The sequence below is a fragment of the Camelus dromedarius genome, chromosome 8, assembly GCF_036321535.1.
Source record: "Camelus dromedarius isolate mCamDro1 chromosome 8, mCamDro1.pat, whole genome shotgun sequence".
Taxonomy (NCBI): Eukaryota; Metazoa; Chordata; class Mammalia; order Artiodactyla; family Camelidae; genus Camelus; species Camelus dromedarius.
Window position 1 is genome coordinate 66,837,430 of NC_087443.1, and position 16,916 is coordinate 66,854,345.

Here is a 16,916-nt window from a genome sequence, read left to right on the forward strand (position 1 = left end):
GAGGAAAGGATGAGAGAGAGGGAAGAGGCAGCACAAATGAAGGACTGCCGGACTTGCTCTCAGGATTAACGAAGACCTGGTTTGGAATCCTGCTTCTGTCATTCGGTAGAATGGACAGTATCAATAGCAAGATTAGCCAGCGCTTAGTGGACACTTGCTCCGTGCCATGCGCTGTGCTAGTCCTTCCCTTGTCGCACAGGTACATTCTGAGTTTTCTACATGTTAAGCATCATTTTAGGCACTGGAGATATAGCTCAAGAGGACAGAAAATATCCTGTTCTGTCTCTAATTCCATGAGACAAAACCATTATTACCATCACTTTGCAGATGAAAAGACCAAGGTTTTGAGAGGTTAAATCACTACCAAAGGTCACATAAAAGATCAATGGCAGATCCATGATCCTCTGGATTCTAAAATCTATACACCAAACCACCAGGCTATTAGAGCGGGGTGCAGGTCACTCATCTTTCCTGAGCTGCAGTGGTTTCTTCTGTAAAATGGGGCTACAGAATCTTCTCTTAACACCCGGCAGTTTCATTTGTTGGTTTATTTATTCATTCATTATTGGTGGCTAATTAGACTACAGACTCTCAGAGAGGTTCTCAACCCTCCTTCAAACAAGGTTGGCATGACTCCAGGTTAACAGACAGCAGCACGGCCCTGCTCACACAAAGGATGAGTGCCCTCCCTGTGTTTTGGCAAAGGCTGCATTGGAAGAAGCAAAAACAAAGAAAGCAGGTATATTCTTTCTCTTCCATCCAAGTTCTGAAGCCTTCTTGATCTTCCCAGGAGTTAAGGGAGAAGAATTACCACTGTATACATTTGCTGGATTCTGCAACTCTGAAAACAGTACACATAAGAACATCATTATAATAATTATGGGCTTGGAGAGTTTGGTAAGAAGTCAGTTTCCTTTGGCTAGACTCTTAAGAAGAAAACAGGCAAGAGGCTTCATGACTTGGTGAAGCGCGCTGAAGTAGGCATCCCGTGGGGCTACCACCACCTTCTTAGTCAGATTATATTTGTGAGAAGGTGGCCTGGGGAGGGGCCAGGAAATGGCACACAGTCCCTAAAACTGAGACTTGCCACCAGGCTACCCTCTGTACGAAGGGAAATGCATTAAGAAAAGAAAGCCAAGTTAATCACGTTACCTTGTGGAGAATACCCTCTACCAGAACAGGTAGAGAGAGAGCCGTTCACATTGAATCCACTTCTCTTTATTTGGAAACACAAAAGAAGGAGGTCTTGGATGTGAATGGGTCCTCTGTTGGAGCAACATACATCACTCAACAAGATGGGTGGGAGACACCTGCCCCAAGTCAAATCAAGCCTAGAGCACAGGACTTGGAGATTAGAAATTATTCCATATAATTTTAAAAAATATTTAATTCACATTGATTAAGCATTTTTTATGATCCTGGCTAGGCACTTGAGATTCAATGACAGATCCACATGAGGCAAAAGTGAATGTGTTCCTTGTTTACTGGCACTAGTTAGAGAGGTGGCTCTGGCTTCTTATTTAACAACTCTGAAACTTACTTTCTCATTTATAAAATGTGGACAATAATGACACTACTTCATAAGGTTATTATGAAGATTAAATCAGATAATCTATATACATCAACAAACCTAGTGGCTGGCAGATAGTAAGTGTTCAGTAAATGTGTCCTGCTATCACTGTGAATAGAGTGATGGGCAATACTGGCATGAGTGCTGCCCTCTAGAGGCTTAAAGTCTATCACACTTAGTAGTTTGCCAAAGATACTGTAACAGAGGAGTGTTACAGGGTATGGTTATCATCTAAGAGAACAGTAGTCAAGCTGGGAGAGCCCCAAAAGCTTTCATTAAAAAGGCAGATTGGGCAGTAACAGAGGGGTGCAAGAAAGGGTACTTCAGGCAAGCAGATCACTGTGCCGAACGGTTGGTTGCGTACAACAGCCAGAAAGGACTTTCTAGACAGGTACTGGGATGTAGGAGTGCAAAGACGGAAAAGGAAGCAAGAAGCCAAATCATGGAGGACTCTCAAGCCATTTGGTCTTTCAATAAATATTCCTAAGCAACTGCCATGTGCCAGGCACTCACTGTGTGAAGTGGTATAAGAGAAAAAGGAAGGAAAAGACTTTGCTTCTAAAGCCACTTACAAATCATCCTTGTCCAGGGCAGTGGGTCATTAGTACCATGGCAGTAGTCGTGTTCCTGTCCCAGCCTGGCCCTGAGCAGGTTAATTTATGTCTTTGGGGCTCGGCTTTCTCATTTGTGAGCGGGGGATGTTGATTTGTCCCTGCTTACCTCACCTGAGATCAGGAACTAGGGCTGAGAATACAGAGAGGAGGCAATGATGGGCAGGCGCCATGAGAATTGTAAAGCATCAGTCACATCCAAAAGACCGTGAGAAAGTGATGACGACATTGACATCGATGATGGGAAAGATGACTGTCATGATAAAGAAGCAGGAGAAAGTGGTGGTAAATAAGATGAAAACAATAAGGATCGTCATGACGACTCACCATGATTCATTCACTGAGCAAATACACATACGCTGAGAGCTGAGGGCATGTTAGGCACTGTTCTCGCATCATGTGTACAGTGGTAGACGAAATGAAGTAACTGCCTTATTTTTTATTGGGAGGAAAATTAGAAATAGAGGAATAGTCATGTAATTATTAGAGTTTAGGATAGCAAGAGAAAAAGTAGAGTGAAGGGACAGAAAATGATGTGAGGTGGCGATGGTAACCATGAGGATGATGAGGGTGATGCTGGCAAGAGCCAAAATCTCCCAGTAAAATTAAAAACCCGTGGAAGATTTCAAATTAATGAGGCAGGTTCTAGTGGGCCCCTCTTCATTTTTATTCTTCGGTCCAAACTTTGTGACTCTAGGTGGTACACGGCAGCACACATTTGTGTAGACTCGGAGTTGGGTGCTTGGAGGCCAACAGGCAGAAGAAACTTACAGAACCCGATCCTATGGATGAGATTTCTCTAAGGCTATTCCAAGCCCAAATGACCAAACAGTCCAGGCAAACAAAGACCTCGGTGGTTTCTTTCATACAAAACCTGTTTCTGAAGCTAATCTTCCCTGCCTCCAAGAGTGATTTCTGTGTAAGTTTCAGGAGTCTGGCACATGCTACAGGTTGCATCACTCTTTCCCATAAGAAATAATAACATGGTCATAATTGTCTTTGGCTTTAAGCTTAGGATATTGTTCTCAGGGAAACAGAGTCGAAGGTGGGTAGAGAAAAGCTATTAAAACCCTGAATTCTTTCTGCAAATACAAAGAGCATACAATGACTCCAGATGCCCCAACTTGGCAGCAAGGATCTGAATCAGCTTGGGCAAACCCTGAAGTAAACTCCTGAACATCACAGGAGCAGAGAACAGGGGAGCAGCGGAACTTCAGGAAGCCTGGACACGATTTGCACATTCTGAAACACTGCAAAATTTGCCACATGACCAAAAAAGCCCCCCGCCCTGGGCTCTGGAAGATCACCAAAAGCAGGAGCCATATTTTATTCACATTTATATTCCTTGCCTTTTAGTCCTGTATCTGGCAAAAATAAATCAGTAAATGTTTAGTTGTTTGAATGTGGGACAGAATGAAAGAAAGAATGAGCAAGGAAGTGAGAGAAGAAATTAACAAAAACTGGTGTGGAACAGAAGGGTTAGAGGCAGACACACGCGGAGTCCCACCCAGGCATCATTATTACAGTGGGAAGATTATGGGCATGGTCTTGACTGGGAGCTCCATTTTCCTTATCTGGGAAATGAGGGTAATTATCATATCTACCTATTGTGAGGCTATTGTGAGGATTATGAAATAACACACAGCATATAAATTTCCTAAAGCAGTGCCTGGAATGGAGACGTGCTGGACAAATGGTCAGCATGAACAGTCATACTTGTTACCCTGCTCATGGGCATGGTCAGGAAAGCAGTACTTTCCAGGACCAGAAGAGGAATGCATAATGTAGGCATATTTTACTAAAGTGACTAATCACATCATCAACACTTAACAAGGGCTTTGATCTATTTACATTGTGTATCAGTCTCACTATCCCTGAAACAGAAAGCAATATACATGTATTTATTGACTACTTAATACGTTTAAAGTGTTAGGTGATATTAGGGGATAGAGAGAATTATGAAATGTGGACTCAATCCTTAAGGTGTTTTCACTGAGACAGGTAGAGAGATAGACATAAAAAACCAAACCAAAGCAAGACAAGACAAAACAAAACCATGACACCAAGCAATCTAAACTACGTATGACAGCGGATCGAGAAAGCAAGGACTACTCAGAGGCAGAATAACAGGAGATGCAAGAGAAAGTGGAGCTCAGTCCCACCCTCCTGAGAAGCAGACGTTCTTACACTGGATGATGGGTAAACAGAAATGAAAACGAAACTTAATAGGAAACATTTTGATCTAAAAAAAAGCTTAGACATTCTAAAATAGCATTCTAAACCAACGTTAGACCACAGAGGAAATGAGCATTGCAGTTACAGACTTACAGAGAATAGCTACTATAAAAACTCTGCATACCAAATCTGTGAAATGTGGTCAAAGCTGCACTCAAAGGAAATGATATTGTCATAAATGCTTTCATTAGATGCCAAAAAATAAATAGACGGGAAATAATCATTCGAATCAAGAAGTTAGGAAATTAATGGAATATACTTCAGCAGGAGAAAAGAATGAAAAAGATGAAAGCAGAAATGAAATGAATTAGAAAGCAGAGAAAAAATTCTTAATAAGCCAGAGGTGGTTCTATAAAATAATCACACATCTTGAAATACATGTGTGTGTGTGTGTGTGTGTGTGTGTGTGTGTGTGTGTGTGTGTGTATATATATATATATATATATATATATCTCTTAAGGGAAAAAAGAGAATAAGAGAGTGTGTGTGTGTTGGTGGGTGGCTGGGAGGCTCGGGGGGAGGGAAGGTGTCTTCTGTTAGAAATGAGTAAGAGTTCATAACATGTAGGAAAATTGAAAAATTTTTAATTCTTTTTAAATGGCATTAAAATGTCTGAATAAAATTGATAAAGTTTGTAGAGGATATAAATGATCAAAATTTACTTAAGAATTAAAAAAAAAGAATTGGGCAATAATCAAGGATGCCTTCACCTCCCCCTCCTAAATTTCCCCAAAACCACTTCTAAGATGTGTCATAGACCCAGATGAGTTTTATATGACTCCTTCAAGAAGCAGACAATACTCATGGTGTTTTAACTCTTCCATAAAAAGAGATACAAAGATTCCTAATTTGTTTGTTTGTTTGTTTGTTTGTTTTTGAAGCTAGTATAGTTCAGATAACCAAAATCTGATAAATGTAACACAAAATAGGAAACAATGTGTTGTATCTAATAATAGAGGTGTTCCCATCAACTGTCCTGGATTCTAATCAATCAGATTAACCCACCACAACTTCTGGGAGAAGAACAATAACGGGGTGGATACAAAATCAAGGAGAAAGAAGTTTTGTGGTGTGGGAAGGAGGGTTTGGAGTCTCACTTCCTTTTGCTCATACCTTCTCTTTTATCCAATAGGAAAACTCAAGAGAACTCTGAAAGTGTTATAATTAGCAAAAGAGCTTAACAAACTGACTAGTTACACACAACATACCAAACAATTATCTTTCTATACAACCAATTTTGAAATATAATGGAAAAGTTTCCCAATAAAAATATAAAACACCTTTGGAAAAATTTAATAAGCATACTTCAAACTATATGAAGGAGACTATAAATCTTTTCTTAGGGTCATAAAAGGAGGTTTGAATACATGGAAAATTATACTGTGGTTTCTTGGTAAGAAGACTGAATATTATGATGTCAAGTACACCTAAATTATTTATAGATTTTAATGCATATCAATCAAAATCCCAACATGGTTATTTTTGAGTTGTCAAAATGATGACAAAGTTCATCTGAAAAAGCAAATAGATTAGAAAAGCCAAGAAAATCTTGAAAAAGAAAAATGATGAGGTGGTACTGGATATACTTATTTATTTTAATATATTAGGTTAAATTTCAGTAAGTTAGTACTTAAATATATTTTAACACTAGCGCAGGCTTCAAATGCTTGAAAAGGTATTAAACTAACATGATAATTACGGATGCCTCTACCTGGGGGTGGCTGTTTGCTTTCATTTTCTTCTCTGTATCTTCTCCATATTTTCTAAACTTTCAATGGTGGGCATGAATTACTCATTATCAGAATAAAACTTAATGTTTTCTTTTTTAAGGATCTAGAATTAGAGAAAGGAGGTGGCAACTCTTTGAAGAAAGAGATGGGATATAAATATTAGCTCTATGAGATAACATGTAATTTACTTTCTTAATTTGAATGTGTTTTATGTTTTTTATTTTATTTTATTTTAATGTTCTTTGTATGTTTTTAAATTCCTCCTCTCATAACTCCAGGAGGGATGGAGATTTTTTTTTTCTGCTTCAATTCACTGGTCTATCTCCGGCATCTAGAACAGTGTCTGGCTCATACTATGTACTCAATAAATGCTTGATGACTATTAAATGAATATATGTTAGATGTGGTTTGTTTGGATTCCCTGCTACACGGAGTCTGAGGCAAGGACTTGGATACAGGTAGTTTAACTGGGTGTTAAGCCCAAAAAGCCAGAGTGAGGGAGTAGGTAAAGTGAAGTAAAAACATAAGGTTAATCTAAGGATGCATTACCTACAGTATCTAAAGTAGAAGCCCAATTTCCCAGGTATCCATTAGAAAACATACAGAAATTAACTCGTGAAGGATGGGAGGCCAGGGCATTTTTTTTTACCGGCTTCCATTGCCATTGATTGAGGTTCACCCTGAGGGTATTGATTTCTCTGCACTGTAAGCATCTCTGCAAGGTTGGAAGATTTCAGGGGGGTGAAAAGAAAAAAGGGAAAGAAAATTGAGTGTCTTGTGCTGAGGCAAGACAAGTCATCATGAGGTCAGACTTACTTCTCAGGAACTGTTCATCATAGCAGAGGCTAAAATCAGAGGTGGGTCAAGGGGTGAATTTGAGGTACCAGAGGTGTCTGCCACATTTGATGAAGAATAAAATGACTCCATATTGGAAAAGTCCTGAGTCTCAGGTGAGGCAGGTCAGCCTTTATTTCGTGGCAAAGCAGTCCCATGACATGTTGTCTGCAAATTGAAGAACCAGGAAAGCTGAAGGTATAATTCAGTCTGAGTCCAAAGGCCTAAGAACCAGTGGAGCTGATGGTGTAAATTCCAATCCCAGGCTGAAAGCCCAAAAACCAGGAGCTCCAAGGGCAGGATAAGATGGACGTCCCAGCTCAAGTAAAGAGCAAATCTGTCCCTCCACATTTTTGTTCTATTTCGGCCATCACCAGGTTGAATGATGCCCACCTGCAGTGATGAGGACAATCTTCTTAACTCAGTGCACCAATCCAAGTGCTGATCTCTCCCAGAAACACCCTTAAAGACACATCCAGAAATAATGTTCTACTAGCTACTTGGGCAACCTCTTAGCCCAGTCAAGTTGATACATAAAATTAACTGTAACAACGTAGATGGTTTCCACCAAGGACCTTCAAATCGAAGACTCCAGGTAAGCCAGGAGTTACTTATTGCCACACCCTTCTTTATATTTATCTCTTCATCTTTTTTTAATCCTGTGTCTAACTTTATTTTTAATAACCTTATTCAGATATGATTTGAAAACCATGCAATTCACTTACAGTATACAATCATACAGTATATGATCTTTTGTGACTGGCTTCTTTCACTTAGCAGATATCTGCACAATCCATCCATGTTATAGCAGGTATCAGTATATCATTCCTTTTTATTGCTAAGTAGTGTTCTATTATATTGATATACTATATTTTGTTTATCTGTTCATCAGTGGATCAGAATTTGACTTGCTTTCACTTTTGGGCTGTTATGAATAATATTGCTGTGAACATTTATGTAGAAGTTTTAGTGTGAATATAGATTTTTATTTCTTTAGAGTGAAACTGCTGGGTCAAATGCTTTCCAGAGCAGCTCCATCATTTTACAGTCCCACCAACAGAGTATGAGGTTCCAATTTCTTCATTTTCTCACTGAGACTGGTTACTGTCTTTTTTATTACAGCCATTCCAACAGACCTGAAATGGTATCTCATTGTTTTGATTTACATTTCCTTAATGACTAATAATGTTGAGCATCTTTTCATGTGTTTATTGACCATTTGTATATCTTCTTTGGAGAAATATGCATCAATTCTTTGCCCATTAGAAAAACTGGTTTTATTGGTCTTTCATATTATTGAATTGTAAGAAATCTTTATATATTCTGAAAATAAGTCCTTCATAAATATATCTGTCCTATATCATGTGAGTTGCTTTTTCAGTTTCTTGATGTTATTGTTTACAGCGTGAAAGTTTTTAATTTTGATGAAGTCTAATTTATCTATTTTTTCTTTTGTTACTTCTGCTTTTGCTATAATATCCAAGGAACTATTGACTAATCCAGAGTCATGAAGATTTGTTCTTGTATTTTCTTCTAAGAAATTTATAATATTAGCTCTTACACTTAGGTCTCTGAGCCATTTTGAGGTGATTTTTTGAGTATGGTATGAGATAAGGATCCAATTTCATTCTTTTGAATTATCTTGGCACTCTTGTCCAAAATCAATTGACCATAAATATATGGGTTTATTTCTGGACTCTCAATTTTACTCCATCAACCTACATGTCTATCCTTAATGCAGTATCACATTGTCTTGAGTAATTTGTAGTTAAGTTTTGAAATTGGGAAGTATGAGTCCTCCCTCCAACTTTGTCTTTCATTTGAAACAAATTTTGGCTATTCTCAGTCCCTTGCATTTCCATATAAAATTTAAGCTTAGCTTGTTAATTTCTGCAGAAGTATACAATTTGGAGGTAAACTGAAGACCTGAGGTTAAGTGTGAAAAGAGATGGAGAGCATGAGTTGAGAGGAATGTTTTATCTTAGGTGGCAGACTCAGATTTCTAAGAGTAGAGGGTGGATGCTTCAATGACAAGGGTAAGACAGTTTGCCTATGAATAATATCAGAGATGCTTCCTTAGATGACCAAGGAATTTCATAGCCTATGGACCCCAATGTAAACCACTGGCTGCATTGACTCTGCTTTCTTCACTCACTGAGAGGTTAAAAGAGAGGGCTGCCATTATATTAAAATCCTCTAAATAAATGAAGTCTGTTCCATGAAAGAGGAGTTAGATTTATTCTGGAGCCTTCAGAAAGCAGATCAGAAAGAGCTTACTGAAATTAATATGAAATGGAATTTGGTCACTGTTAAAAAAGTGGAGGTGGGGAGTGGATAATGTTGTTCAAAAATGAAATTGAACACACCATGATGGCAAGACTCAACATTTCTAGGTATATTTCACCAGAAACTAGATGCTTATCTCTAGAGAATGTTATGAAGGGGAATTCCTGCAAGTAGCAGACATAGAACCAAATGTTCTACATGGTCCCTTCCAACTCTGAGATTGTAGGATTCCAGAAAGAACTAACCTGGAGACGCAACACAACTCTGTAAGTAGAAAATCTGGGTTCTTGGCTCAGTTCTTCTGCTAACAACTGTCTATATGACCTTGAACAAATTACTTGTTCTTTATAAACTGTATAGCTCCTTTATCTGCAAAATGCACCTTCAGGATTGCAAGATATAATCGTTATTTAAATTGCCTTTTGGTTTAAGAATAAAATAGTGTCATTTGCAGCAACATGGGTGTACCTGATGGTCATTCCAAGAGAAGTAAGCTAGAAAGAAAAAGAAAAATACCATATGGTACCACTCATATGTGGAATCAAAAAAAAAAAAAAAAAAAAGAAAGAAAGAAAAAAGAGAGCCCTAAGGAACTCATTTACAAAACAGAAACAGACTCGCAGACATGGTAAAAAATCTTATGGTTACTAGGGAGTAGGGGATGGGAAGGGATACATTTGGGAGTTTGAGATTTGCAAATATTAACCACTCTATAAAAAAATAGATAAAAAATAAATTTCTTTTGTATAGCACAGGGAACTATATTTCATATCTTGTAATAACCTTTAATGAAAAAGAATATGAAAATAAATATATGTATATGCATGCATGACTGGGACATTATGTTGTTCACCAGAAATTGACACATTATAACTGAGTATACCTCAATAAAATAAATAAACAATTTTTTAAAAAAGAAATGAAAGAGAAGTGCTAAGATTGGAACGGAGAGAGTGGTCTAGAGCAGCAGGATCCAAAGTGGCAGCGATGAAGATTTTCTAAGGTGCACAGCTCAGTGGTGTTCTAGAACAAGCTTCTACTGGCTCATGAGAGCTGACAGTACATCTTCTTCCACCTCCGCAGTTCAGTGATGTCAGATCAGTATCACGAGAATATTTACAACACAGAACTCTGCAAATACTATAAATCTGAGCGTTTCTGCGTTTGAGAGTAGATTTATCAGAACATCCCTGGATACCAGGCAGGTACAATTTCATGGAAATCGATCTTCAGATCAGAGATTGCCTGATAAAGTGGCTAAGGTTGTGGTGGTGTTTCTTTCTCTCCCAACTTTACAAAAGGAAAGCACAGACCACACTATCTTAATTCTCACTAAGAAGCCCCGCTGTAGGGAGTGGAAACTTCCAGGGCACTGAACAGAGACACATTTTGAAACGCTGTTACTGGTTTTGAGAAAGTGAATGACTTATGACTTAGAAATCAATCCTTTTGTAAGACGAGTAGCTTCTAATTGGTTTTCAATAAAACTGAAGGACAATTCAATCTAACCTGTCAGTAAATAGATGAGAAACAGTAACTTTTAATGATAAATCCCTATGATTTTTAGTGTGTAATTCAGAAGGCATTCAAAGAATTGAGTGGCATTGTTACAAATCCTAAATGTAGTTTCTAATTGTTTACATTTTAAAGACAAAAAGACAGAGTGAGAAATAAAACTGATGGTGCAATAAGTGGTATTTGTTTAAAAAATACAGAATCTAATCTAAAATTCCTTTCACCTCATTAAGAAATACAGTTATTATGAAATGTTATTTTTAGTTAAATATTTTTTTCAGAATTTACAAAATATTTGTTTTGAGTAAATACAAAATAGTAGTTTTGATGGTATGTCACACCTTATGCTCATAGGCAATAAAAAGTTGTGTCCATTTATATATAATATTTTTGATGCAGAAAAGCATAATAGGGTTTTTTTTCATAAAGTTTCAAGCTTAAAATACACTGCATTAGGATAAAACTCTGTGTGGGAAGTGGAATGGAAATTTGAGTTCAGAGAGAAAAGGAACTCATGTAAAATTTCCAACTGTTAACTTATTCTGCATGTGTGTTTTAAACTAAAGATAGTATCACATTGCTAAAGTGTTTAGATTCCTCTAGGTACATTTAAAATAAGAAGGTAACATTTATTTTAAAATGTTAATATTTACCACACATAGGAGATGGTACCCCTTGGCGGTTGAGTGAGTGAGATGGGGGATGGGCGTGTCTGTCCCACTCCCATAATAAATCTTACTGCACAGGGTAGCATGATCCAAGCTATCCCTACAAGCTTAGTGACACTTCTCTGTGCCACTACATCACTTGGTACAGAGGAGCCTCTCAATAAATCCTGGGTGGATTGATCAATCTAGCTAAGGACCTCCGAAAGAGGTCCTTACTTTGAAGTTCCTTATTTCGAAACACAATTGGAATACTCAGAGGCTGCAGCCAAAACTGCCAGCCAGCCAAGGGGTTCTCGTTTCGCTCTCTGCTACAGCCTGGCAGGAGGGAGACTCAAGCAGCATACAAAGCAACAATGCAGACGATGCAGTACAAGAAAGTCTCAAAAAGTTTCTGAATTCCAAACCTAAGACAATGACATTCAGCCAAGTATGGATACGTCTGGTGAGCTGGGAATATACTTAAGTGGCACTGGCCTTTATTCTGGGGGACTTGGGATGAGAAACCTGGGTCTCTCAATGCAAACAACAGAAAATATATGGTGGGTTCAAGGTGTTGGGATGGGGACACCTCTTTGGCCCCTTTCCCTGAATTTCCACCTTCATCCTCACTCTTCTCTCTACAAGGAAAAGGGTGTCGTAGTCAGAAAAGAAGCAGAGCACTGTGGGTTTAGCTTCTCTCTTCTTTCTCTTGGAAACTAGAATTCTGGTTTGTTCCTCCTGGTCTTAATATTTAGAACGAGTCCCTGTGAGGAAGGGACTATGGTTGCGCAGTGCAGCCTGTGACTAGGCGGGGAGTCCAATTCTGGGGTCCAGGATCAGTAATCCCGTTGCTGCGTGTCCGAGCCACGCCCCCCATAGGAATCTCACTGCGGATACAGCCGGTAGCTTGCTCTCCATCTCCCCGCCTTCGCTGCCTCTCAATCGGACAGAGAAAAGAAGTCCCTAAAACCTCCAGAACAGGTTCCATCTGTGGAATCCAATTAAGAGGTAAATGTGGCTGGGCCAAAGATCATTTTTATCAGGATTTGGAGAGGATACAGGTATCGCCGAAGTCACGGTATTCGAGAGGTAAATAAAATTAGAATGGGGAGAGGGAGGGGGCGAATTCTGAAATGCCAAGCGGTGAAAGGCTTTCCCCAGACCCCTGTCTCTTTATTTATCTAAATGTTCCCTATCTTCGTGGGGTGAGTGTGGCATCTGTTTTAAAACCTGACTTGAGCTAGCACGAGTCTTCAGCTATGAAACGTGGAAGATGATGGACACCACAGGCTTGTTACAACACTGTGGGATCCTCGCACTTCAATCTCTATTCTGTAGGGAAGTAAACAGAAGGCTTTAAGGACAGAAATACAAATGATGGCTGATAGCAAAAACCTGGCCCTTTGGTAAGTGATTTTTGAATTCACTGTTATTAATTTCCCAGACTGGCAGTTTTGTGCCTCTGGTGATGTGGTCTGAGGAGCACTTTTCTAGCTTCTTTTTTGAAGTGCATCTGCCATTGTGGATACAGGAGCTCTCACAAGCACACACCCCAGAGGTTAAGCTCTGTTGTGAACTTCTAGCAAAATTTAGACTGCTCTAGACCATGAACTCTTTAAAGGCAGAAACCATAATGGGATAAAGATGATACTCAGTATCAGAAACTAGAACTTATATGAAAGACCTGAGATTCCATTTGGGAGATTTGGATAATTGATTTTTCATTTGCTCATCCTGCTCATCCACTCGTCTGCTCAGTAAGTATTTACTGAGTGACTGCCCTGTAGCATGTGCTTGTTATAGACTGTAGAAAGTCATAAATTCCTCCTGTCTCTGTATCTGTTTTCCCATCCTGTAGTCCCTTTGCAATGTACCTTTGAAGCTTCTTCCATGAAAAGAGTGTATTTCTCTACTCCTTTAATCTGGGCTTGACCATGTGACCTGTGTTGGCCAATGGGGATATTAACATGTATGATGCAATCAGGGTCTTAAAAAAGTGCTCCATCATTGGGGTTTATCCTCTTGTTGCCCTTGGAAACCATGTGACCATCATCACATGAATGATTTCAGCCTTGCCTGCCAGATGAGAACAACACATGAGCACACAGTTATCTCCACTGCCCTGCTAACAACCAGTCAACCCCTAGATCTGCAAATATGCCACTGATCATTAGCTGACTGAAGATGTATAAGTGAATCCAGTTGACACCATGAAGAGCAGAGAAAAACTGTCTCAGCAGAGTCTCTCCCAAATTGCTGACCACCTCCCCCAAACCATAAGCAAATAAATAAATGATTTATTGTTTTAGACCACTAAGTTCCAGGGATAGTTTGTTATACAGCAAGAGCAAACTGACCCAGTGCTGGAGATTCAACAGTAAACAAAGCAGAAAATGTCCTTGTTCTCAAGGAATCATCTTTCCTCTGTGGGAGAACAATGATAAATACATACATAAACACATATGAAAGGAAGAAAATACCAGGAGAACTGTAGTGGGGCAATGTGATAGCAAGTGCTTAGAGAACTGCGTAAGACTGGGTGGTCAGGAATGGCTCCTCTGAAGAAGTGATGCTTAAACTGAGTTCTGAATGGCACAGAGTCACAAGCAAGACTAGGGATATGATTTTTCCAGGATTCTTTGAACAATGATTTTAGACAGGGACCAGATTTCTGGCAAACACTGGGATGGCTTCTAGGTGAGCATAAGGCAATGGCTTTCAAGACAACTTCCTGCCAAATTTTAGAATTTTCAAGTTTGAAAGTGTATGATGCTCTCACTCTGTTAAGACAAAGGAGTCAGAGGAAAATAGGGAGGACACAATTTTCATAAATTAGAATGAGTACCTTGCAAGAAGATTCTCCAAGATCTGTGCACAAAGTTTTTGCATTTGCTGTTGGGACGTGGGGAATTTAATAACTGACTAGTCAGTCCTTGCTATAAAATAAACTCCAAATATGTACGTGACAGGGACCACAATATACCATGAAAAGACAGCAAGATGGATGATGTGGAAACTGCTGGCTCTACTGGTCGGCAGATGTTTTTGGAGAGCTTAGGAGAAGGAGGTTGTTTTATGAGAACTAGATGGACAAAACAGTTTATTTCCTAAAGCTGCAACATGAAGGATTTCAACCAACTGCCCACTAGTTCTTTGTTTGTTCATTCACAGTGGCCCAAACTGCCAAGATGACATCTAGCCTATGCCCACAGACAAAAGGGAAAAAAATTTTAAAAAAGGAAATATATGCAAGAAAAATGGGGGTGCAGTAGCAGCAGCATAGGGGAGCCTACCATATAACTCTACACCAAGAAAACAGGTCAGGAAGTTGTTCTAAAGAACAATATTCATTCAGTATTGGACAATACTGAACAACAATAAAGGATAATATTTATCAAAAGGAGTTATACTAACTGTAGGGGAGAATCCCTGCAATGTAACTTGGTTAGTATATAAAAACTTTCATGTGCTGTTGACACAGAATTGTGGAATAGGGGTGGACAATACTGGAAAAGCAACATCAAACCCGTGTATACTTGCAAACACACACGCAAATGACATACAAATTTTAGTAGCATCAGCTATTAGCCTTTTAGGACTGTTGCCGTATAAGGCTAAATTAGAGCAAAGTTTGCCATAATATAAAGGAAGGCGGAAAAGAAGAAAGAAGACAGAAGCATAGAGAAGGAAAAAGGGAAAGTAAAAGCAAGGAATCACCAAGTTAAATTTGAAGTATTAAGTATGTGAGTGTGTATTAAAATTTAAGTGAGAAGAAACAAAGAAAACCATAAAGCTCTATTGGCTATAGACTGCAGCGCCACCTCCTGGCAGGAAGACTTTCGGGATGACAACACCCAAAGGCTTCAGCGGCAAGCCAAACTTTTCCAGTAAAGGAAGCGTGAGCTGGTGGGGTCATTGCACTTTAATGCTCATATGTCTTTAGTTGATTGTGATTCCTAGTAATTTGTAAATGCCCAGAAAAAAAATAGCACTTTACCCCCATCATTTGTTTTTAGGCAATTTTCACCTCAATTTCTTTAATTTTAAAGGCTTGGCACTGATGTGAACTCGAACATTCCTAGTGATTAACTAGAGAGCCCTGTCAAAGTCAACATTTTTTCAAAGCAAGTCATGGCTGTCAGTATCAGACTATAGACACAAGCTAGGCACCTATTTTCATCTTATTGAGAAATCTTTAAAATTGCCTTAGGGTATTGGCTGAGATGTTCTGTCAGATGGAATTTGTGTAATTAAAAACCTGAGAAAGAACAAAACAAAACAAAAAAAGATTTCTTCCTGCAGTTGGTTTTGAAAGGCTGTCAGGAAGGACTCGGGAGGCAACACCAGTCATTAAGAGAATCAGTGCAGAGAAGTGAGGGAGGCTGGTTGAGGTCAGGAGCAGTGCAGTGGTGGAGAGGACACCACGTTCAGGCTTCCTGCCTGGAGCACAAGCTCCTTCCAGAAAAGCCCCTGCCCCCGCTGTGAGGAGGAAAGCGCTCCATACCCAGGGCCTCAGGAAGGAGAAATTAACTTTGGAGTACCTGAGGACAAATAGCTTTTTCTAAGGGTGGTGGTTGACTGTGGTCACGAAAGTACTTTTCCAGGTCAAGATAATGTCACACAAGAAACAGCCCCCATTTTCATACCACTTGAAAGTTATGTATGCTGGAGGCTGATTTTTTTTTTAAATGACCACATTTGTTTTTCGCCTCTTGTAACCATGATCATCAGACTCATTCTGCCCATAGAGTGGAGATTTGTGGTCAGCTGGATGCCCTGAGTGGGCACCAAGGACCCCAGGCTCCCTGTGCAGTGGGTGGGCTGCCCCCCGTGCGTGTGCTGATGACCCTTGTCAGATACACGTCCATGGCCACATGCTCCTCCCTTCCCTTCTGCGGGAGACTCAGCAGACAAGCCAATGAAGACATGAGCCACACTGAGATGGCGTGGAACTGGCAAGAGAGACTCAGCTTCCCTAAAAAGATGATGGCTCTACCAAGCCGTTGGCAGCTGCCCATCACGCCAGCTTCAAAAGATGCAGAGAAAGTCCCCTTTCCCCCAGTGATACAGGGACATGCACAGAGTAGGTGCTCGGTTATTACCTGTTGACTGAAGAGGTGAAAAAGCAAGCTGGCTGGCGTAAGTGAGAGCTTGGAGACTAGCTAATCTCTCAGAGGCGGTGGAAAGGGGCAAGAATGGTGGATTCTGCGGGCAGGAAAGAGGGGCCAGCCCTGCACTTGTGGGGTTACGTCCAGAGAAAGCACCATGCATTTACCTCGATAAGGATACATTTCTCAGCTATAAAATGAGAATACTAATAACTACCTTACATGGGATTTGGGGGGAGAGTAGGAATTAATGAGATAATAGGAATGAAAACGCCCTGCAGATCTTTAGCACTCAGTGCATATTATTTCCAATTAACCAATGGCAAACGGAGGCTCAGGAAGGTGAAATGAGTTCCCCAGGATCACACAGCTAACAAGTG